This window comes from Triturus cristatus, chromosome 6 (genome assembly GCF_964204655.1).
Source record: "Triturus cristatus chromosome 6, aTriCri1.1, whole genome shotgun sequence".
NCBI classification, from domain to species: Eukaryota; Metazoa; Chordata; class Amphibia; order Caudata; family Salamandridae; genus Triturus; species Triturus cristatus.
This window is the reverse complement of record NC_140589.1, coordinates 1,281,204,508-1,281,230,249: the sequence shown is the minus strand read 5'-3', so window position 1 is coordinate 1,281,230,249 and position 25,742 is coordinate 1,281,204,508. Positions and strand designations below refer to the sequence as shown.

The following is a 25,742-nucleotide window of genomic DNA, read 5'->3' as shown; positions in this document are numbered from 1 at the left end:
TTCTTACATGAGGGCTCATGGTAATATCCTAGCCAAGGTTAGTTCTTTATGTCAGCGCTAGTCTGGAACAAGGAAGTTATAGTTAGGGAATTTTCAAAGATATATTAGAATTCCAGGTATTTACAAAACATAATGGGGCCAGTTCACTAAAGCATTTACGAATATGAGAAGGATTACTAGAAGATAACTATTTTCTGTAGATACCTTTGTGAATCAGGCCCAAAAGTTCAAACTCCCTATAAATAAAAGTGCAAAGAGGGCACAGCCCTTTCTATGTGTACTATTCATATATGAATATTCTTTGAATATTCCAATAATATTCCAATTTAGATGTTTTGGACTTACTTCACAAAGGCATGTAAGAGAATGTAAAAGAGTTCTACAAGAGTACGATTTATGATTGCCAAAATTAATTTGTGTTTTTATGTAATGTGTGATTTCCTTATTTCTTTATTTCTAATTTACGCAGCAATAAAATTACACTAAATATACTTAAAGGTACTTATCTGACAAAGGATACAAATATTAAAGATGTTTACATAACTGGATTTTAAAAGCTTTATTGATCGGGAAAGATTATTTCAAAGAACTGAAGAAATAAACAAAATAAACATATCCTCTCCTGGTCATGGTAGCTATCTAGTTTAGAAATGACAGAGAATATTTAATTAGGATAATGTAGATTTTCCTAATAATTTATGAAGGAAAGTCTTAATTTTATTAACAAAAGGAGAAGAGTATTATGCTTCTGTAATGTTACATTTTATTAAATAGCAGCAGCCAAGAATATATTTTAAAAAACTGCAGCTCACAATAGGCTAAGATACAATTTTAAGCCAATGGGAGATAAACAACAGTGTAAGGAGGAATCAATAAGGAACCAGGTTGCCCAATATCACCTGTCTTGACTATGAACGGTCTTCTTTTCTTGTAGCGAGAAGTGAAACATAAGTAGTAAATAAAGGAAAAATGGAAAACACAAAAGAAACAGCCAGAGTAAACTTTTTTCTTGAGACAAGTCCAGACTACCGAATTCTACAGCCAATGAAGGAGGAGAATGGATGAAGCAGGAAGATTCCGCATCTGAGGAAACGAAGGAAGATGAATGGGGATCCGCTGGGAATGCCTTATGTTGAAGAAGCTGTTGGAGTTGTAGTAACTGTTAGGGCAGGAAACAAAAGGTTAATATTGTGTTGAGGGGGGATAATACTCGCCTCCTTGTCTTTAATAACATGGTGTCCATGTCATTTACCTTACATTAACCCAACGCAACAACCTATCAAGGCACGCATCGGACAGCACCGCAGCTGTATTAGATGCTCTGTACACAATGCTCCTTTGGTTACCCATTACGCCGAAAAAAATCATACAGCAGACGAGATAAAATGGCAAGTTATTGACAAAGGGATTTTTCCTGGAAGAGGGGGTGATCTAACACAGATTCTGCAAAGATTAGAACGCTGCTGGATAGAAAGGACCAACACGATAATCCGGGGACTGAACTCTGCCGAAGAGTGGCGGGGTTTTGTGACCACACTGAGGAACTACTAGCACAATGTATCATCTCTTACGTCTCTGTATGCACATTGTATCATCTTGCTTTTTGGTGGCCATGCAATATGTTATGTACCTACTGGTTTACGCTATCTTCACCCATTAGAAATACGTAACAACAATGTCATGAATATAAGTACAATTAACCATGTGTGTCACAGCACCTGATTGATAACAATGATGTCCCAAATCTACTCATGTACATTGCAGTCAACGTTTGTGTTGTCATATATACATTTCTGTACAATGCTTTCGCTATATTTGTCGAATTGTTCCGCAATGTACCGCCATAATAACTAAGTGTGTCTGAGCTGTATTTTGTCCACTGTATATGTATTGCAGAAAATCTTATTCACACATACAGCGTACCTCCTTTTTAATTTATTTTATTAGCCGCCCGACTTTATATAGACTTTTTTCTGCACAAAATCCCATTAACACATACACCGAATCTTTTCTTTTTATTTATCTTCTTGGCCGCCCTGCCGGTCTTTTCTCTCTTTCCGCTACCGATTGCTGAGCACTGGATCACATCACGATGTGGCTATCAATAGTAATGCCTGCTGTGATATCTGGTTCTGGCTATAATGGTCAGACTAGTACTTAACCGCGATACAAGTTCCGTCTCCCTGTCATTCGAAAAGTGTAGACAGACAGATGCGGATCTGCTCGTGCGTGTAGCGGCTGCACACGCTTTTGGTCTTTGACGTATCCTTTCATAGGTCTGAGCCCGTCATCCCCTTGGGGAGTAAATAGGCCTTAGATACTTGACAATGAGCAACAGTTTATACCCTCGTTTGTCTCCCATTTCTTTGTAGATACACAGACCGCCATGTTTGGGAAACTTGATAATTTGGAAATCTGAACAAACAGTGTTCTCCCATTACTGTTATCATGCGCATCGTTGTGTGCACAACATTTCACTGCTTAAAATCTGTACTCCGCTGGTCGGAGCCACAGCTCTTTGCCCTGTTCCCGGTAAGGACCTTTCCTACCCTTGCTACACGGTGCGTGTCAAATGTAGACACCGCACATTACTAATTTTCGCTACCCTTCCACAGAGACCGAAAGGAACACATGGATCTACGTGTTATTGCGCACCATCCCCTTTTAACCAAGCGCAAATTTCTCGCTGTCAGCTCCCTTCCCCTCACACTGGGGTAAGTTCCTCTAATTAAATACTGTCTCCATTTAATTTATACGCTGATCATTATGTAAACATGTTTGGTTCATTTCATAATCCTTACTCCTTCTTCACATGTGCAGTGCCCGGCTGGGTCCCATGTGAGTAACCTTTTACATTTTTCACTTCCTTGTGGTCCACGTCCTTCACGCTGAGAGCCCACCTATACCTCAGGTACAGGCCGCCCCTTTTGATTCATTTCAAGTTATGTTGATGCTAATAAGACCACACATTTATAGTATTTCTCTTTTAATTTTAGATGTCCCTACATCACTAGGTCCTGAAGAGACCCCTCATGACATAAGGGGATAAAACGCCGTAGACAAAAATGAAAGCGAACCATCGACCAGCGCTTGTTATTGTATAAAGACGCTGTTCCTATTACGTATTAGTTATGATGGTCGACTTTACAAAATATTGGAAACCAAGTGTATATGTCACAAATGTTCTAGTTTCCATGTTCACTTGGGACACTAAGCACTATTACTTTGCTGATTGCATTATTTTATACATAAATAATGATTGTTATTTCCAGAAATGTAAGGTGTATATGTTTTTTTCTCCTTTGGATAGTGACCTAACCCTTCTTTATTGTGATTGTGCACACAAGCAGTATCATTATTTACTATATTAACCCACATGAACCGTTATGTATGTTGCCAGCATTGAGGAAGGTGACTCTTCGCCAAAACGCATCGGCATTGAAATAAACTCACACACAAGTATGGTAACCCTGTGTGTATTATTTTGGTGCGTATTATTACCTACTGGCGGTCGCCAGTAGGTAGTTATAGTTAGGACCTATTTTCCATAGGAAATCCGCAACATTCTATTCCCAATAAGGCGCCGGTTGACGAATCTTCGCAAAATTTTCCAAACTTTTGGGCAGCTCCGGTACGCTTCTATCCTGAAAGTTTCATGGTGATTCGTCAAGCGGGGGCTGAGAAAAAAGGGGGGTCCCAAAACGCTTTTTCCCTATGCAATTTCCCATAGGACCTGTTGACACAGCTACAGCCCGAACTGCTGAACCGAATTACGCCAAATTTGGCAGAAAGGTAGACCTTGGTTCAGAGTCGTGCCTTTTGCTTAAATGGTGTAAATCCGTTCAGTAGTTCCTGAGAAAATCAAAAGTAAAATCACATATATATCTGGGCGGAGCCTAACCACACATCTCATCGTGAGATCTGATTGGCTGTCAGCACTTCATCCAAGAAGTGTTGGCAGCCATCTTGGGACCAATATACATGATAGCACCTCATTAAAAAGCATTGCAGTTAATAGAAGGTTTTAAGACTTTAGTTACATTATAAATCATTTGTTGATGGTACCATACTCATTTTAGGAATTGTGGTATGTTCTAAGGTGATTTTACCATGTGAAAAAGCCTTCTGCTGGGATATCATGAATCATGTTTGAGAGAAAACTATTTTCACATGCTTTTCCCACAGAGGTTTGGAAGGTGATCTATAAGCTAAACTGAGAGCATATTTTCTGTAAATTCACATTATCTCTTAGTCATGTGAGAATGAAGTCTGACATTCTCAGTAAAACATGTACATCCAACAAGGGCAGAGACTGTCAGTTGATTCCTTTGTGTTCTACTGCAGCTTCCCAGAGTGTTCCAAAGAACAACTAGAGCGCTAACACTCCTACTTATGATAAACCTATGGCACACCTGAAGCCATCTTGATTGGAATAAAGTGGTAACTCTGAAAACATTTTATGGCATATGTGTGACACATCTGAATGCCTTCTTGATGGACTCAAAGTAAAAAAACTGAAAATATTCCCTATTGAGGAGACTGTAGTAAATGAGGAAATTAGGAAACTCCATAACAAATAAGTCTCCCAAGATGGCCACCAGAGACAAAAGAGCCCAAATGTAGCACAAATATCACCCAGATGTAGCCCAAGTGTAGCCCAATGACAGAATGTCCCAGAGTGTTCTTAAGAAGAACTAGAAGGCTTACTGTCTTACTTATGACAAAAGTATGGCACACCTGAAGCCATCTTGATTGGAATAAACTGGTAACACTTAAAACATTTAATTTTAAAAGGAACACAATGAGGGGGTTCATTTTGCCATTGAATGTATGATTAGTGCAGCAGAAAGAAAAATTAGGGCACATTTTGAGAGACTTCTCAAATCCTCTTCTATTTCATTAAAGAATTCTGACATGCAGACTGAAACATGCACTTTCAATACCAGCAGCAGACTTCCCTGGTGAGCAGTAGCTTTACTACAGTGATCTAATAAGCAACTAGATAGCTAACATTCTGAATTTATGGCAAATGTGTGACACATCTGAATGCCTTCTTCATTGAATCAAAGTAAAAAACTGACAGTATGCCTACTGAGGAGACTGTTGTAAATGAGGAAATTAGGAAACTTCATAACAAGTTTCCCAAGATGGCCACCAGAGACAAAAGAGCCCAAATGTAGCACAAATATCACCGAGATGTAGCCCAAGTATAGCCCAATGACAGAAATCCCAGAGTGTTTTAAAGAACAACTAGAGCGCTAACAGTCTTACTTATGACAAAAGTATGGCACACCTGAAGCCATCTTGATTGGAATAAAGTGGTAACACTTAAAACATTTAATTTGCAAAGGAACAAAATGAGGGGGTTCATGTTGCCATAGAAATTATGATTAGTGCTGCAGAAAGAAGAATTAGAGCACATTTTGACTTCTCAAATCCTCTTCTATTTCATTAAAACATTCTGACATGCAGACTGAAACATGCACTTTGAATACCAGCAGCAGACTTCCCTGGTGAGCAGTAGCTTTACTACAGTGATCTAATGAGGAACTAGAGTGCTACCATTCAGAATTTATGGCAAATGTGTCACATCTGAATGCCTTCTTGATGGAACCAAAGTAAACAAGCATTGAAAATGGAATAGGTCTCGCCCTCGTTTAAGTTAAAGCAATTCTGTTTGTAATTAGGTGGCTTTTTAGCTTTGCTTTTATTAGTGTTTTTCAAAATTTCATGTACATAACATGCATATATGTATATGTATGCATGCATTTATATTTGTATTTATATAGATATTCAGATTATATATATGTTTATATATGTATGTAAATATATATATACACATACATATATATAAATGCATATGCATATATGTGCATATGTGTGCGTGTAGAGAGAGGTAGAGAGAGGTAGAGAGGTAGAGGTGTAGAGGTAGAGACGTAGAGGTAGAGAGGTAGAGGTAGAGAGGTAGAGAGTAGTAGAGAGAGAGGTAGAGAGAGGTAGAGAGGAGAGAGTAGAGGATGAGTAATAGAGAGTAGAGAGTAGAGAGAGAGTAGTAGAGAGTAGTAGAGAGAGTAGCAGAGAGTGAGTAGGAGAGAGTAGTAGAGTGAGTAGTAGAGAGTGAGTAGTAGAGAGTAGTAGACAGTGAGAAATAGAGTAGTAGAGAGTAGTAAAGAGTGATTAGTAGAGTGAGAAGTAGAGAGTAGTAGAGAGTGAGTAGTAGAGAGTAGCAGAGAGTGAGAATTAGAGAGTGAGTAGTAGAGAGTAGTAGAGAGTGAGTAGTGGAGACTGAGTAGCAGAGAGAGAGTCGTAGAGAATGAGTAGTAGAGTGAGTAGTAGAGAGTAGTAGAGAGAGAGTAGTAGAGGGTATTAGAGTAGTAGAGAGTGAATAGTAGAGAGTGAGTAGTAGAGAGTGTGAGTAGCAGAGAGAGTAGTAGAGAGTAGTAAAGTAGTAGAGAGTGAGTAGTAGAGTGAGTAGTAGAGAGTAGTAGAGAGTGAGTAGTAGAGAGTGAGTAGTAGAGAGAGAGAGTAGTAGAGAGTAGTAGAGTGAGTAGTAGAGAGTGAGTTGTAGAGTAGTAGAGAGTGAGTGGTAGAGAGTAGTAGAGAGTAGTAGAGAGAGTAGTAGAGAGTGAGTAGTTGAGAGGGAGTAGTAGAGAGTGAGTAGTAGAGAGTAGTAGAGTAGTAGAGAGTGAGTAGTAGAGAGTGAGTAGTAGAGAGTAGTAGAGTGAGTAGTAGAGAGGGAGTAGTAGAGGGAGAGTAGTAGAGAGTAGTAGAGAGTGAGTAGTAGAGGAGTAGAGAGTGAGTGGTAGAGAGTATTAGAGAGCAGTAGAGTGAGTAGTAGAGAGTAGTGGAGAGTGAGTAGTAGAGAGTGAGTAGTAGAGAGTAGTAGTAGAGAGTAGTAGAGAGTAGTAGAAAGAGAGTAGTAGAGAGTGAGTAGTAGAAAGTAGTAGCGAGTGAGTAGTAGAGAGTGCGTAGTTTAATTTAAAAGGAACACAATGAGGAGGTTCATTTTGCCATAGAAATTATGTTTAATGCAGAAAAAAGAAAATTAGGGCACATTTTGAGTGACATCTCAAATCCTCTTCTATTTCATTAAAAAATTCTGACATGCAGACTGAAACATGCACTTTCAACACCAGAAGCAGACTTCCCTGGTGAGCAGTAGCTTTACTACAGTGATCTAATAAGCAACTAGAGTGCTAACATTCCGAATTTATGGCAAATGTGTGACACATCTGAATGCCTTCTTGATGGAATGAAAGTAAAAAAACTGAAAGTATTTCCTACTGAGGAGACTGTTGTAAATGAGGAAATTAGGAAACTTCAAAACAAATAAATCTCCCAAGATGGCCACCAGAGACAAAAGAGCCCAAATGTAGCACAAATATCACCGAAATGTAGCCCAATTATAGCCCAATGTTAGAATGTCCCAGAGTGTTTTAAAGAACAACTAGAGCGCTAACAGTCTTACTTATGACAAAAGTATGGCACACCTGATGCCATCTTGATTGGAATAAAGTGCTAACACTTAAAACATTTAATTTGCAAAGGAACAAAATGAGGGGGTTTATTTTGCCATAGAAATTATGATTAGTGCTGCAGAAAGAAAGATTAGGGCACATTTTGACTTCTCAAATCCTCTTCCATTTCATTAAAAATTCTGACATGCAGACTGAAACATGCACTTTGAATACCAGCAGCAGACTTCCCTGGTGAGCAGTAGCTTTACTACAGTGATCTAATGAGCAACTAGAGTGCTACCGTTCAGAATTTATGGAAAATGTGTGACACATCTGAATGCCTTCTTGATGGAATCAAAGTAAACAAGCATTGAAAATGCAATAGGTCTCGCCCTCGTTTAAGTTAAAGCAATTCTGTTTGTAATTAGGTGGCTTTTTAGCTTTGCCTGTATTAGAGATTTTCAAACTTTCATGTACATACCATGCATATGTATGCATATATGTATATGTATATGTTTGCATGCATTTATATTTATATAGATAGGCAGATTATATTTATATGTTTATATATGTATATATATATCCACATACATATATATAAAGGCATATGCATATATATATGTGCACATGTGTGCATGTACAGAGAGGTAGAGAGGTAGAGGTGTATAGGTAGAGGTGTAGAGGTAGAGAGGTAGAGAGGTAGAGGTAGAGAGGTAGAGAGTAGAGAGAGAGAGAGGTAGAGAGAGGTAGAGAGGTAGAGAGTAGAGAGCGAGTAATAGAGAGTAGAGAGTGAGTAGTGGAGAGTAGTAGAGAGTAGTAGAGAAAGTATCAGATAGTGAGTAGTAGAGAGTAGTAGAGTGAGTAGTAGAGAGTGAGTAGTAGAGAGTGAGTAGTAGAGAGTGAGTAGTAGAGTGAGTAGTAGAGAGTAGTAGAGAGTGAGTAGTAGAGAGTAGTAGAGAGTGAGTAGTAGACAGTGAGTAGTAGAGAGTAGTAGAGAGTGAATAGCAGAGAGAGAGTATTAGAGAGTAGTAGAGAGTGAGTAGCAGAGTGAGTAGTAGAGAGTAGTAGAGAGAGAGTAGTAGAGAGTGAGTAGTAGAGAGTAGTAGAGAGTGAGCAGCAGAGAGTAGTAGAGAGAGAGTAGTAGAGAGTGAGTAGTAGAGAGTAGTAGAGAGTGAGTAGTAGAGAGTGAGTAGTAGAGAGAGAGTAGTAGAGTAGTAGAGAGTGAGTAGTAGAGAGTGAGTGGTAGAGAGTAGTGGAGTAGTAGAGAGTGAGTAGTAGAGTAGTAGAGAGTAGTAGAGAGTGAGTAGTAGAGTGAGTACTAGAGAGTAGTAGAGAGCGAGTAGCAGAGAGCAAGTAGTAGAGAGTGTGTAGTAGAGAGTGAGTAGTAGAGAGTAGTAGAGAGTGAGTAGTAGAGAGAGAGTAGTAGAGAGTGAGAAGTAGAGAGAGTAGTTGAGTAGTAGAGTGAGTAGTAGAGAGTAGTTGAGAGCGAGTAGTAGAGAATGAGTAGTGGAGAGTGAGCAGTAGAGAGTAGTAGAGAGTGAGTAGTAGAGAGTGAGTAGTGCAGAGTGAGTAGTAGAGAGTTGTAGAGAGTGAGTAGTAGAGAGTAGTAGAGTGAGTAGTAGAGAGTGAGTAGTAGAGAGTGAATAGTAGAGAGTGAGTAGTAGAGAGAGAGTAGTAGAGAGTGAGTAGTAGAGAGTAGTAGAGTGAGTAGTAGAGAGTGAGTAGTAGAGAGTAGTAGAGAGAGAGTAGTAGAGAGTGAGTAGTAGAGAGAGAATAGTAGAGTAGTAGAGAGTGAGTGGTAGAGAGCAGCAGAGAGTAGTAGAGTGAGTAGTAGACAGTAGTAGAGAGTGAGTAGTAGAGAGTAAATAGTAGAGAGTAGTAGTAGAGAGTAGTAGAGAGAGAGAGTAGTAGAGAGTGTAGTAGAGAGTGAGTAGTAGAGAGTAGTAGCGAGTGAGTAGTAGAGAGTAGTAGAGAGTGAGTAGTAGAGTAGTGGAGAGTGAGTGGTAGAGAGTAGTAGAAAGTAGTAAGAGTGAGTAGTAGAGAGTGAGTAGTAGAGAGTGAATAGTAGAGAGTAGTAGAGAGTGAGTAGTAGAGTAGTAGAGAGTGAGTGGTAGAGAGTAGTAGAAAGTAGTAAGAGTGAGTAGTAGAGAGTGAGTAGTAGAGAGTGAATAGTAGAGAGTAGTAGAGAGTGAGTAGTAGAGTGAGCAGTAGAGAGTGAGTAATAGAGAGTGAGTAGTAGAGAGTAGTAGCAAGTGAGTAGTAGAGAGTGAGTAGTAGAGTAGTAGAGAGTGAGTAGTTGAGAGTGAGTAGTAGAGAGTGAGTAGTAGAGAGTAGTAGAGTAGTAGAGAGTGAGTATTAGAGAGTGAGTAGTAGAGAGAGAGTAGTAGAGAGTCAGTAGTAGAGTAGTAGAGAGAAGTCAGTCAGTGTCAGTCAGTCAGTGTCAGTCAGTCAGTCAGTGTCAGTCAATCAGTGTCAGTCAGTCAGTGTCAGTCAATCAGTGTCAGTCAGTGTCAATCAGTGTCAGTCAGTGTCAGTCAGTCAGTTAGTGTCAGTCAGTCAGTGTCAGTCAATCAGTGTCAGTCAGTGTCAGCCAATCTGTGTCAGTCAGTGTCAATCAGTCAGTGTCAGTCAGCCAGTGTCAGTCAGTCAGTGTCAGCTAGAGCAGCTCTGCTGACCTGGTTCTCTGGCTCTAAAGCAGCTCTGCTGACCTGGTTCTCTCTCTCTAAAGCAGCTCTGCTGACCTGGTTTCTCTGGCTCTACAGCAGGTCTGCTGACCTGGTTCTCTGGCTCTAGAGCAGCTCTGCTGACCAAGTTCTTATGCTACAGAGCAGCTCTGCTGATCTAGTTATCTGGCTCTACAACAGCTCTGCTGACCTGGTTCTCTGGCTCTAAAGCAGCTCCGCTGACCCAGTTCTATGGCTCTGAAGCAGTTCTGCTGACATGGTCCTCTGGCTCTAGAGCAGCTCTGCTGACCTGGTTCTCTCCCTCTAAAGCAGCGCTACTGACCTGGTTTCTCTGGCTCTGCAGCAGCTCTGCAGACCTGGTTCTCTGGTTCTAGAGCAGCTCTGTTGACCTGGTTCTTAGGCTCTAGAGCGGCTCTACTGACCTGGTCCTCTGGCTCTAAAGCAGCTCTGCTGACCTGGTTCTATGGCTCTAAAGCAGCTCTGCTGATTTGGTTCTCTGGCTCTATGGTGGCTCTGCTGACCTGGTTCTCTAGCTCTACAGAAGCTCTGCTAACCTGGTTCTCTGGCTCTAAAGCAGCTCTGCTGGCCTGGTTCTCTGGCTCTAAAGCAGCTCTGCTGACCTGGTTCTCTCCCTCTAAAGCAGCTCTGCTGACCTGGTTTCTCTGGCTCTACAGCAGCTCTGCTGACCTGGTTCTCTGGCTCTAAAGCAGCTCTGCTGGCCTGGTTCTCTGGCTCTAAAGCAGCTCTGCTGACCTGGTTCTCTCCCTCTAGAGCAGCTCTGCTGACCTGGTTCTCTGGCTCTACAGCAGCTCTGCTGACCTGGTTTTCTGCACTCACGATGCACGCACCCGACTTCGCGAAATTATATTTAAAAAAATTATAAGTTTATTATAAGTACAAATATATTATTTTGATGAATATCTTATATAATCTCTTGCCTTAATATGTATATTAAAGACACATACATATCATTTTGGAACATACATTTTTTTTGCGGGAGTCGCACACCCAGCGCGCCCCAGCACGTATATGATGTCACGCGGGACCCGCAACCATCTTGTACCATAATGCGCGGGAGCAGGAGTCGCAGACTGGTCGCATACCAATCGCGCATATCACGTGATATTAAATGTATATGATGTAACTGTAAAACACGCAGTCATCGCACACCATACGCGGATCCTTCATGACTTTTCTAAAATGGCGGCTAGAATGCGCGCACACGTGTACACTTAGAGTGCGCGACTCCGAAAAAAATTGGATTTTTTTTAAAGAAAATAATATAAATATATTAAAATAAAAAATGAAAACAAGAAAATTAATCAATATTTCAGTTTTAATTAAAAAAATTTTTTTTTTGCAATTTTCAGAAAAATATATAATGTTATTTAATGAATACAATATTTAGAAATAAACAGTTAAAAAACTGTAGAAAATCAGTACAAAAAAATAGATATATCTAGTATCACCACTTGAAAGTTAGCATTTAAAAAAACCTTTGAAATTCACTGAAAAAAAACATAGGTTTCAGAGACGTTATAGTTAGAAATTAGCATTTAAAAAACCTTAGAAATTCACAGAAAAAAACCATAGGTTTCAGGGGTGTTATAGTTAGCTGCCCATTTCACTCATACAAAACCATAGAAATTCCTCCGTTATAGTTAGTTCTGCTAACTATAACTCACGCGCCCACAATGCACTGCTGATGATGTCACATATTGCATCATTCATGACATGGTCAGTGACATCACTGATGACATCACTGATGACATCTCAAATGACATCACTGATGACATCACTGATGACATCATCCACTGAATGTGGTTTAGTTTGAAATTTAAATGTGTATTATATATATACCAATCTGAATTGAAGATTGAGTGGATATATAACTGTATGGATGGAGGATTTAGTAGCTGTATGACTGTCTTTTTAAGTGAGTAATTAAAAGTGTCTCACTTAATACATGGATTAGTAACTAAACTATGTGAACAGAGACAGTGCTGCACACATTCACATAGTTTAGTTACTAATCCATGTATTAAGTGAGACACTTTTAATTACTCACTTAAAAAGACAGTCATACAGCTACTAAATCCTCCATCCAGACAGTTATATATCCACTCAATCTTCCATACAGATTGGTATATATATAATACACATTTAAATTTCAAACTAAACCACATTCAGTGGATGATGTCATCAGTGATGTCATCAGTGATGTCATTTGAGATGTCATCAGTGATGTCATCAGTGATTTCCCTGACCATGTCATGAATGATGCAATATGTGACATCATCAGCAGTCCATTGCGGGTGCGTGAGTTATAGTTAGCAGAACTAACTATAACGGAGCAATTTCCATGGTTTTGTATGAGTGAAATGGGCAGCTAACTATAACACCCCTGAAACCTATGTTTTTTTCTGTGAATTTCTAAGGTTTTTAAATGCTAATTTCTAACTATAACGTCTCTGAAACCTATGTTTTTTTCAGTGAATATATATATACATATATATATATATATATATATATATATATATATATATATATATATATATATATATATATATATACACATATTTTTGTTTTAAAAAATCCTTTTCTCAAATTACCCTTGCCCTCCTTTAACACTGCCCACCCTTTAATACTAAAATTACCCTTACTAAACCTCCTTTACCTCTATCCACCCTAAAACCTAAAATAATTATTATCCTCTTTACACATGTCTACACATATTACCCCCAAATTCGCTCTTACCCTCCTTTACCTCTTTCCACCCTTAAACCCTAAAATAACCTTTACCCCTTAACATCTATCCACACCATATCCCTAAAACCACCCTTCTCCTCTTTGACCTCTTCCCATCCCTATACCCTATAGTAAACCTTACCCCTTACCTCTATCCACACCATAACCCTAAAATGACCCTTAACCCCTTTACCTCTACATAACTCTTAAAACCTAAAATTACCCTTACCTCCCTTTACTCCAACTCACCTCTTAGCCCTAAAAAACACTTACCTGTGAAGTAAGTGCACGTGAAGCAAAGGTACATATGGAGTTAAGGCTGAAAAGTAAAGGATATGCGGACTAAAGTCTGTGGAATAAAAGTTACATATCAGCTAAACAGATAATGGCTTGCCTCTGAGCCTAGGAAAGGTCAATGGGGGTTAGCTGCTAGTCATGTAGCAGGGATTAGCTATGTGGTAGTGTAAAACAACAGTTAGTAAAACTACCTCTTTTAACTTGTACATGCAAGGGATGGCAAAGACTTCCAGGATCCTCCTGCGTAGCCCATCCACACAAGGATGGAATGAAGGAGGGTAAATCAGTTCTGACTCCTATTACACTTCCAGAGCTGGAAAAATATCTTTGGCTGAAAGAGGTAACAACGCTGGCCCAGGGGACAATGTGTTGCCTATCTTCTAAGGATAAAGCCAATGGGTATTATCTGCTGACTATATAGCATAGATTTGCTATCTGGGAGTGAACATGACCAGTTGTCGGAACAAAATCACCTTTAGCACTACCTCATGTGATATGGAGATACCAAGGAGGACGTCTTCTATTTATCCAGAGGACTCTCCTAAATAATCAGGCTCCAACCACAAAAGAAGGAAACCAGTTATGACCCTGTCAGGAATGGGAGTGACCAAGACGTTATAGACAGGCTTGCCCTGTGGCAGCTGTGTCCCTCTATCATTAAACATGGGCTCCTGGGTAAGTTCACATTTAGGTAAAAATGGAAGTGCTGCTATGGGAGGATTGTGAGATAATTGTTACGATTGGCAGTAAAATGCCTCCAATCACTAGCTAGTGCATATGATAAATTTGCCACCTCCACCACCACCTCCTCATAAAATTGCTGGAAGAGGGAAACATCCACCTGAAATTAGGTGGCTTTTTAGCTTTGCCTGTATTAGAGATTTTCAAACTTTCATGTACATACCATGCATATGTATGCATATATGTATATGTATATATTTGCATGCATTTATATTTATATCGATATGCAGATTATATTTATATGTTTATATATGTATATATATATTCACTGAAAAAACCATAGGTTTCACACATGTTATAGTTAGCGGAAATTTTACTGATAAAAAACCAATGAAATTCCCCCGTTATAGTTAGTGCAGGCAACTATAACTCACGCGACCGCAATCCTCTGCTGATGCTAATACTGTATTTAGACACTTATTTGCCCATGTCTTCTTCCATACATTTTTAGCTATACATATATTACAAATATTTTTTTTTCATAAAGACACATATGTCATCAGCAGAAGATTGCGGTCGCGTGAGTTATAGTTGCCTGCACTAACTATAACGGGGGAATTTCATTGGTTTTTTATCAGTAAAATTTCCGCTAACTATAACATGTGTGAAACCTATGGTTTTTTCAGTGAATTTGCAAGGTTTTTTAAATGCTAATTCCTAACTATAACGTGTGTGAAACCTATGGTTTTTTCAGTGAATTTGTACGTTTTTTTAAATGCTAAGTTACTTTACGCCATTCGTGGCGTGCGCGCCCACTTAACGCAGTTCGTTCCGTGCGCGTTCCGTGCGCGCACGGTGCGCTTCGCGCACCGTGCGCCCACTTTACGCAGTTAGTGCCGTGCACGCACGGTGGGCACGCGGTGCGATGACAAAGCAAGAAAGCACGTCAACAAATCTGTTTCTGCTTTCCTCCGTGACTATGGTATGGGTGCCATTTACCACAACAACTTGCGTTATGACATGCAAGACATTTATAGAGGAGATGGTGTGCACTTCAATGATGAAGGGAACAGAGTCTTCCTCTTGAACCTTAGACTCTGCATCGGTACTTACTTGTAGGTACCACTAAAAAATCATTTCATAAACACAACGGCTCTTTTTAGAGCTCCCTAATATCTAAACTCTTAAATCTGCTTTTCATTTTTTTTTTTTTTTTTTTTCTACCGTACGCTTACCGTAAGCTTACCGTACGCGTACCCCGTGATTTTTTTTAAAATCAATAAATGTTTTCTTTGTACTTTACAGTCCTTCTTTGACCCCCTCACAAATGTTAGGGGGTCTGTAACTCTCCTCATTGCCCCCTTTCCTTGTTTTCACTCTTTTTTTTCAGAGTGAAATACACAAAATGGCAGCCGCCGCTTCCTGGTTTCGGCCGATTCGAATGTTTACTAAGATCTAAGAGCCAATCAGAATCGCGCTCGCGCACGCCACCGTACGCTTACCGTAAGCGTACGGTAAGCGTACCGTAAGCGGGCTCAGATATATATATTGATTTAAAGGCTATTTTCTCAGAATCTACTGAACAGATTTACACCAAACCTACAAAAGGCACTTCCTTGACCTAGGGACTACCTCTCTGCCAAATTTTGAGTAATTCTGTTCAGCCGTTCGGGCTGTAGCTCGTTCTAAAGGTCCTATGGAAAAATGCATGGGAAAAACGCGTTTTGGGACCCCCCTTTTATCTCAGCCCCCGCTTGACGGATCCCCCCGAGACTTTCAGGGTAGGAGCGGAGCGTAGCGCCCCACCTATTTTGAGAAATTCGCGAGGATTCGTCGACCGGCGCCAAAGTTATTCAAAATAGAATGTTGAGGTTTTCCTATGGAAACGTGGTCCTAACTATAACTACCTACTGGCGACCGCCAGTAGGTAATATACACATACATATATATAAAGGCATATGCATATATATATGTGCATATGTGTGCATGTACAGAGAGGTAGAGAGGTAGAGGTGTAGAGGTAGAGGTGTAGAGGTAGAGAGGTAGAGAGGTAGAGGTAGAGAGGTAGAGAGTAGAGAGAGAGAGGTAGAGAGAGGTAGAGAGGTAGAGAGTAGAGAGAGAGTAATAGAGAGTAGAGAGTGAATAGTGGAGAGTAGTAGAGAGTAGTAGAGAAAGTATCAGATAGTGAGTAGTAGAGAGTAGTAGAGTGAGTAGTAGAGAGTGAGTAGTAGAGAGTGAGTAGTAGAGAGTAGTAGAGAGTGAGTAGTAGAGTGAGTAGTAGAGAGTAGTAGAGAGTGAGTAGTAGAGAGTAGTAGAGAGTGAGTAGTAGAGAGTGAGTAGTAGAGAGTAGTAGAGAGTGAATAGCAGAGAGAGAGTATTAGAGAGTAGTAGAGAGTGAGTAGCAGAGTGAGTAGTAGAGAGTAGTAGAGAGAGAGTAGTAGAGAGTGAGTAGTAGAGAGTAGTAGAGAGTGAGCAGCAGAGAGTAGTAGAGAGAGAGTAGTAGAGAGCGAGTAGTAGAGAGTAGTAGAGAGTGAGTAGTAGAGAGAGAGTAGTAGGGAGAGAGTAGTAGAGTAGTAGAGAGTGAGTAGTAGAGAGTGAGTGGTAGAGAGTAGTGGAGTAGTAGAGAGTGAGTAGTAGAGAGTAGTAGAGAGTGAGTAGTAGAGTGAGTACTAGAGAGTAGTAGAGAGCGAGTAGCAGAGAGCAAGTAGTAGAGAGTGTGTAGTAGAGAGTGAGTAGTAGGGAGTAGTAGAGAGTGAGTAGTAGAGAATGAGTAGTGGAGAGTGAGCAGTATAGAGTAGTAGAGAGTGAGTAGTAGAGAGAGTAGTTGAGTAGTAGAGTGAGTAGTAGAGAGTAGTTGAGAGCGAGTAGTAGAGAATGAGTAGTGGAGAGTGAGCAGTAGAGAGTAGTAGAGAGTGAGTAGTAGAGAGTGAGTAGTACAGAGTGAGTAGTAGAGAGTTGTAGAGAGTGAGTAGTAGAGAGTGAATAGTAGAGAGTGAGTAGTAGAGAGAGAGTAGTAGAGAGTGAGTAGTAGAGAGTAGTAGAGTGAGTAGTAGAGAGTGAGTAGTAGAGAGTAGTAGAGAGAGAGTAGTAGAGAGTGAGTAGTAGAGAGAGAATAGTAGAGTAGTAGAGAGTGAGTGGTAGAGAGCAGCAGAGAGTAGTAGAGTGAGTAGTAGACAGTAGTAGAGAGTGAGTAGTAGAGAGTAAATAGTAGAGAGTAGTAGTAGAGAGTAGTAGAGAGAGAGAGTAGTAGAGAGTGTAGTAGAGAGTGAGTAGTAGAGAGTAGTAGCGAGTGAGTAGTAGAGAGTAGTAGAGAGTGAGTAGTAGAGTAGTGGAGAGTGAGTGGTAGAGAGTAGTAGAAAGTAGTAAGAGTGAGTAGTAGAGAGTGAGTAGTAGAGAGTGAATAGTAGAGAGTCGTAGAGAGTGAGTAGTAGAGTAGTAGAGAGTGAGTGGTAGAGAGTAGTAAAAAGTAGTAAGAGTGAGTAGTAGAGAGTGAGTAGTAGAGAGTGAATAGTAGAGAGTAGTAGAGAGTGAGTAGTAGAGTGAGTAGTAGAGAGTGAGTAATAGAGAGTGAGTAGTAGAGAGTAGTAGCGAGTGAGTAGTAGAGAGTGAGTAGTAGAGTAGTAGAGAGTGAGTAGTTGAGAGTGAGTAGTAGAGAGTGAGTAGTAGAGAGTAGTAGAGTAGTAGAGAGTGAGTAGTAGAGAGTGAGTAGTAGAGAGAGAGTAGTAGAGAGTCAGTAGTAGAGTAGTAGAGAGTAGTCAGTCAGTATCAGTCAGTCAGTGTCAGTCAGTGTCAGTCAATCAGTGTCAGTCAGTCAGTGTCAGTCAATCAGTGTCAGTCAGTGTCAATCAGTGTCAGTCAGTGTCAGTCAGTCAGTTAGTGTCAGTCGGTCAGTGTCAGTCAATCAGTGTCAGTCAGTGTCAGTCAATCTGTGTCAGTCAGTGTCAATCAGTCAGTGTCAGTCAGCCAGTGTCAGTCAGTCAGTGTCAGCTAGAGCAGCTCTGCTGACCTGGTTCTCTGGCTCTAAAGCAGCTCTGCTGACCTGGTTCTCTCTCTCTAAAGCAGCTCTGCTGACCTCGTTTCTCTGGCTCTACAGCAGGTCTGCTGACCTGGTTCTCTGGCTCTAGAGCAGCTCTGCTGACCAAGTTCTTATGCTACAGAGCAGCTCTGCTGATCTAGTTATCTGGCTCTACAACAGCTCTGCTGACCTGGTTCTCTGGCTCTAAAGCAGCTCCGCTGACCCAGTTCTATGGCTCTGAAGCAGTTCTGCTGACATGGTCCTCTGGCTCTAGAGCAGCTCTGCTGACCTGGTTCTCTCCCTCTAAAGCAGCGCTACTGACCTGGTTTCTCTGGCTCTGCAGCAGCTCTGCAGACCTGGTTCTCTGGTTCTAGAGCAGCTCTGTTGACCTGGTTCTTAGGCTCTAGAGCAGCTCTACTGACCTGGCCCTCTGGCTCTAAAGCAGCTCTGCTGACCTGGTTCTATGGCTCTAAAGCAGCTCTGCTGATTTGGTTCTCTGGCTCTATGGTGGTTCTGCTGACCTGGTTCTCTAGCTCTACAGAAGCTCTTCTAACCTGGTTCTCTGGCTCTAAAGCAGCTCTGCTGGCCTGGTTCTCTGGCTCTAAAGCAGCTCTGCTGACCTGGTTCTCTCCCTCTAAAGCAGCTCTGCTGACCTGGTTTCTCTGGCTCTACAGCAGCTCTGCTGACCTGGTTCTCTGCCTCTAGAGCAGCTGTGCTGACCTAGTTCTTAGGCTCTAGAGCAGCTCTGCTGACCTGGTTCTCTGGCTCTACAGCAGCTCTGCTGACCTGGTTTTCTGCACTCACTATGCACGCACCCGACTTCGCGAAATTATATTTAAAAAAATTATAAGTTTATTATAAGTACAAATATATTATTTTGATGAATATCTTATATAATCTCTTGCCTTAATATGTATATTAAAGACACATACATATCATTTTGGAACATACATTTTTTTTTTTGCGGGAGTCGAACACCCAGCGCGCCCCAGCACGTATATGATGTCACGCGGGACTCGCAACCGCGCAAACATCTTGTACCATAATGCGCGGGAGCAGGAGTCGCAGACTGGTCGCATACCAATCGCGCATATCACGTGATATTAAATGTATATGATGTAACTGTAAAACACGCAGTCATCGCACACCATACGCGGATCCTTCATGACTTTTCTAAAATGGCGGCTAGAATGCGCGCACTCACCGTGATGTGTACACTTAGAGTGCGCGACTCCGAAAAAAATTGGATTTTTTTTAAAGAAAATAATATAAATATATTAAAATTAAAAATGAAAACAAGAAAATTAATCAATATTTCAGTTTTAATTAAAAAAAATTTTTTTTTGCAATTTTCAGAAAAATATATAATGTTATTTAATGAATACAATATTTAGAAATAAACAGTTAAAAAACTGTAGAAAATCTGTACAAAAAAATAGATATAACTAGTATCACACTTGAAAGTTAGCATTTAAAAAAACCTTTGAAATTCACTGAAAAAAAACATAGGTTTCAGAGACGTTATAGTTAGAAATTAGCATTTAAAAAACCTTAGAAATTCACAAAAAAAAACCATAGGTTTCAGGGGTGTTATAGTTAGCTGCCCATTTCACTCATACAAAACCATAGAAATTCCTCCGTTATAGTTAGTTCTGCGAACTATAACTCACGCGCCCACAATGCACTGCTGATGATGTCACATATTGCATCATTCATGACATGGTCAGTGACATCACTGATGACATCACTGATGACATCTCAAATGACATCACTGATGACATCACTGATGACATCATCCACTGAATGTGGTTTAGTTTGAAATTTAAATGTGTATTATATATATACCAATCTGTATTGAAGATTGAGTGGATATATAACTGGATGGATGGAGGATTTAGTAGCTGTATGACTGTCTTTTTAAGTGAGTAATTAAAAGTGTCTCACTTAATACATGGATTAGTAACTAAACTATGTGAACAGAGACAGTGCTGCACACATTCACATAGTTTAGTTACTAATCCATGTATTAAGTGAGACACTTTTAATTACTCACTTAAAAAGACAGTCATACAGCTACTAAATCCTCCATCCAGACAGTTATATATCCACTCAATCTTCAATACAGATTGGTATATATATAATACACATTTAAATTTCAAACTAAACCACATTCAGTGGATGATGTCATCAGTGATGTCATCAGTGATGTCATTTGAGATGTCATCAGTGATGTCATCAGTGATTTCACTGACCATGTCATGAATGATGCAATATGTGACATCATCAGCAGTCCATTGCGGGTGCGTGAGTTATAGTTAGCAGAACTAACTATGACGGAGGAATTTCCATGGTTTTGTATGAGTGAAATGGGCAGCTAACTATAACACCCCTGAAACCTATGTTTTTTTCTGTGAATTTCTAAGGTTTTTTAAATGCTAATTTCTAACTATAACGTCTCTGAAACCTATGTTTTTTTTCAGTGAATATATATATACATATATATATATATATATATATATATATATACACATATTTTTGTTTAAAAAAAATCCTTTTCTCAAATTACCCTTGCCCTCCTTTAACACTGCCTTCCCTTTAATACTAAAATTACCCTTACTAAACCTCCTTTACCTCTATCCACCCTAAAACCTAAAATAATTATTATCCTCTTTACACATGTCTATACATATTACCCCCAAATTCGCTCTTACCCTCCTTTACCTCTTTCCACCCTTAAACCCTAAAATAACCTTTACCCCTTAACATCTATCCACACCATATCCCTAAAACCACCCTTCTCCTCTTTGACCTCTTCCCATCCCTATACCCTATAGTAAACCTTACCCCTTACCTCTATCCACACCATAACCCTAAAATGACCCTTAACCCCTTTACCTCTACATAACTCTTAAAACCTAAAATTACCCTTACCTCCCTTTACTCCAACTCACCTCTTAGCCCTAAAAAACACTTACCTGTGAAGTAAGTGCACGTGAAGCAAAGGTACATATGGAGTAAAGGCTGAAAAGTAAAGGATATGCGGACTAAAGTCTGTGGAATAAAAGTTACATATCAGCTAAACAGATAATGGCTTGCCTCTGAGCCTAGGAAAGGTCAATGGGGGTTAGCTGCTAGTCATGTAGCAGGGATTAGCTATGTGGTAGTGTAAAACAACAGTTAGTAAAACTACCTCTTTTAACTTGTACATGCAAGGGATGGCAAAGACTTCCAGGATCCTCCTACGTAGCCCATCCACACAAGGATGGAATGAAGGAGTGTAAATCAGTTCTGACTCCTATTACACTTCCAGAGCTGGAAAAATATCTTTGGCTGAAAGAGGTAACAACGCTGGCCCAGGGGACAATGTGTTGCCTATCTTCTAAGGATAAAGCCAATGGGTATTATCTGCTGACTATATAGCATAGATTTGCTATCTGGGAGTGAACATGACCAGTTGTCGGAACAAAATCACCTTTAGCACTACCTCATGTGATATGGAGATACCAAGGAGGACGTCTTCTATTTATCCAGAGGACTCTCCTAAATAATCAGGCTCCAACCACAAAAGAAGGAAACCAGTTATGACCCTGTCAGGAATGGGAGTGACCAAGAAGTTATAGACAGGCTTGCCCTGTGGCAGCTGTGTCCCTCTATCATTAAACATGGGCTCCTGGGTAAGTTCACATTTAGGTAAAAATGGAAGTGCTGCTATGGGAGGATTGTGAGATAATTGTTACGATTGGCAGTAAAATGCCTCCAATCACTAGCTAGTGCATATGATAAATTTGCCACCTCCACCACCACCTCCTCATAACATTGCTGGAAGAGGGAAACATCCACCTGAAAATGGTAGCCATGCTGGAAGAAGAATTCTACCTTCTAACTCCTGACTCCTAGCTTGTTCTGTAAGAAAACACAAAGACTCAGGGCCTAAAGGACTCATGAATCTTCCTGACATTCAGGGACTGGAACTGCTCTCCAAGAGTCAAATGGTTGGCCTGTTTGTCTACAAACTTGTATACATTGGTTTGCACCAGAATGGTGAACATGCCTGAGGCGGAGTAACATGGAGAAATATCTTTATTTCTCTTTGTTATTTCTTCCTTGCATTCTGCAGTACACACATAAAGAGGAAAGTGCCGTAAAGCATAGCTTTTGGGCAGGAAGGTACCCTGTTCTGCACAAAAACTATCCTGTCATTAACGCAGACAACCTTGCACTATGGCACAATGGTGCCTAAATTGGTGCTGGGCAGTCACAAGGGGGCAAGCACATGGAGAGTGGTGAATTGCACCACTAATTTGAAGATAAGGTGCAGTTATGCTCTCTCCCATTCATGCAACACAGCACAACAGCTACACTTGCTGCACTGCATGAACTCTTTGAAAGTATGCACTCAAGTTTGAAGGTAAAGTCATTGACCTGGACAATCTGCTTGATGTATCCGACATTTGCTCCATCGCGGTCAGCCTCAAATTGTGCCTAGATCCTGGGCTTCCGCAAACCCGTTTAGTTTTTCAAGGTGCTTGACTTTTTCTAGGTGCTTTTTGGTGTAAAACGTTAAAAATCCATATATTTGGTTCCTCTTCACCAATCCTGATGATATCGATGTATTTTTTCTCACAAATGCACATAAAGTCTCTTTCGTTTTCTAAAGTGGGAAATTTGAGCATTTTATTGTATTGTGTTCTGTATTTCCAAATTACTGGTAATGCTTGAAATTAGCACACACTTTTCTCAGGACTGCCTGCTTCTTGTGCTAAATTCACCAAGGGTTTCAGCATGGATTCTCTCAGAACTCTGTTTTGACCTAACGAGAGTGGGTTTATTGAATTAGCAGGGATACCCCTCACAAATTAATAAACTAATTTCTATCATAAGATTTAACTAGATATAATTAATGGATAATCAAACAATTAGTTTATAATCTAAGTTTAACCTTCCATTTCTGAAAAGAAAATGAAGAAATGTTTGGCGTGTTTCCTTAGAAATTGGTCAGGTGGATTAACAAAGATATAAAATAATATTTTTATTTAAATATATCAGTTTAAATGTAATCAACATAACTAGTATTGCTAGTCTAACATTAACTTCCTATCATCTTTTAAATTAAGCTAATGGTCAGTTACTTATAGTAATGCCATCTCTAACTCTAATCATACATTAAATTAAAGTACATTAGTGTACAACATTTAAAAATAGAGCATTACCTGTTTATAAGCTTCATAATAAACTGTATTTATCTTAACCAAATATTTTCTGTTGCTTTGGACAAAGAGATTGTATAAGTCAAGAAATGCAAGTGAACTAAAGGTGTTGTAGAAGTAATAGGGATGTTAAATGAGTGATGGAGTAAAGGGGCAAAGTTGTCCTTCTGACAACCCTCTCCAATATGTCTCGTGGTAATGTGTTATTGGCTGATTTTCTTTGGATTAATAGGTGAATGCGATAGCATGAATTTTGAAGGATGAGCAGAAAAAACACAAGTGTTCAAGGTGGTGCTTAATATGGAAGTCAGTAAGATATTAAAAGTAAATTGAGTATAAAGGTCATCTTAAGATACATGGGGGCATATGTACAAGCCCCTATCGCCACGGGAACATCGCTTTTTGTGACATTCCTGTTGCGAAAGGGGCCTTGTCTTATGTACAAGGCAGCGTTAAGCCACTTAACTTGTACATATGGCCCCCTTTCACTCTATGTTTAGCGTAAAAGGGGAGTGCAGTGGGTGTTGTGGTGGGCATTCCACCGCAACACCCATTGTACTTGACACTGCCCTCTATGTACAAGGGTGGCGTGCATAGGAGGCAGTGCCAAAATTAAGACCAGGAAAACCCTGGACTTGAGGTGGCAAAACGAGGAGAAATGCATTATTTCTCCTCGTATTTGCTTTTTCCATGTGTGCTGCCTTGTGCAGCACACGCGGAAAAAGCAAAATGCCATGGTTTGTCCCTTCCTGTACATAAACAAACCTTGTTAAAAATGCCATTTTCTAACTATCATGTGTGCTGCATGAAGCAGCACACATGAAGGTTATAAAATGGCATTTTAGGATTGTTTATGTGCTGGAAGGGACACCTTCCTACACATAACCAATCCTCCCCTGCACACAGACACCCTTGCACTATGGTGCAAGGGTGCCTTCATTGGCGGTAAGTTGTGAAACTTGGCGCCATCGCAGGGGAAACCGCAAGGCTGCACCTCATCCTTGTAAATGTGGTGCAGCCTTGCGTTTCCAAAGTGGCGGAGCGTGTCGTTAAGCCCAGGAGGCTAACGACACGCTCAGCCACTTCGTCGTACATATGGCCCATGGTTCTTTGAAGTCCGACATTATTACTTGAGCATCTTTAAAACATCCGCTTGAGGATTAGAGATGTATTTACAGAGTTCACTGGCAGCTCCCCCATTTCTACAAAAACAGAAGCCATGCACAATGGTCAGTTGCTTGTGTGCAGCACAAGTTCTGAATATGAAAACCGACCTTTGCAAAATATTCAAATTGGTTTTGTGCTGTTTTTTCACACTTTAGTCTTCTCAAAGCACAAGCAGCAAGTAGAACAAGCATTTGCAATGCAATAGGTCCCGCATTTGTGAAAGTTAGAGCTATTGGCGTTGTAAATGACAATGTTTTTACTTTTTTTTTTTTTTTTTGCAGTGGCATTATTATTCAAAGAAAAAAAGTGCACGTCGTCCTGTGGTGTTTATTTAGTGAGATTGTACAATAAATATGTGTTTTAGGTGCAGGCGGAACTCAACGGATCTGGTTTCAGCAGGTTTGAAATATTACACAAGTGTTCCCGAGCCCAGATCAGGACCTCAAACATTGTGAATTAAAGACCTCGAAATTATGACTACTAGTCACACGCTTCACTTGTCCAAGCATGTGTACAATCCAACTGAGTATCTGCAGTTTTGTGAACTATGGGCAAAGCTTGCCAGGGATAAAGATAAAACATGCTTTTTCTGATTCCCTAGAAGTGTGCGAAACTGCTTACAATTTTTCATAAAATTAGAAATGCATTTCACAAAATTACATTTTTTGAGTGAAGCAGTTTACCAGTGCCTTGCATCATTTTCCAAATGAATGTACTCTTTGTGCCTAATACATAAGGCATTAACACACTTGCAAAGACCTGAAAGCAAGTCATATCGGCGAGGCAGGATGAATTATTGACACCATTGCCTGTTAATTTAGTGAGCTTCAAGAACAACTAGGATTATTACTTACTTTAATGTGCTCTAGTTTGACCCGCGCGTATCTGCAGTAGGCACATTAACCTACTGAGCAATCTTGCTGGTACTAGCATGGCAGAGAGAATGGAAGTCCAGGAGTCTTAGCAGGCATTACTAGCTGGAGGCTCTTCAGTGTGTGTGTTTCAGCTGTTTCCCAGATAAGGGGTAATTCGTTTGAGATTTCAGTCCAGAGCCAGCGCAATTAATAGATGAAAGAGATCTCAGTGAACAGTTAAAGAGGAAGTCAATGGATCCGAAGACATCGAGGAGAGGGCCAGAGAAGGGCAGAGCTGAAAGGTTAGGCAGGAAGAGGCGTGCTTATTAAGAGAGAAAGAAACAAGCATTGCCATAGCCAATAGGTCTCGCCTTTGGGACCTTATAAGTGTTTAGCCATGCAACAGTTGCATAACTAAATACTTATAAGGTCCCAAAAGCGAGACCTATTGGCAATGCAAAGCGGCCGTGCGGCCGCGAAAGTGAAAGTGATCGCGATTGCGATCAAACATCAAAGCGGCGCAAAAGTGAAAGTAATCACGGTAAAGCGCGGCGCACGCGCCCGCGCACATGCACTGTAGCTCTAGGCTGGCCTGGTAGCACTTTTTGGTGCCCTCTCAATAAGTCTCGCCA

At 40.3% G+C, this 25,742-nt stretch overlaps 1 long non-coding RNA gene across 1 annotated transcript in view; it reads right to left on the bottom strand.

The window, feature by feature from the left end:
* Window positions 1–781: 781 nt before the first annotated feature.
* The window catches only part of LOC146821287 (uncharacterized), a 216,709-nt gene continuing 191,748 nt past the window's right edge, over window positions 782–25,742 (bottom strand). The window contains exon 3 of the long non-coding RNA XR_014962693.1: window positions 782–1,159. This is a non-coding gene — a long non-coding RNA (uncharacterized LOC146821287). The remainder of the gene's footprint in view (window positions 1,160–25,742) is intronic.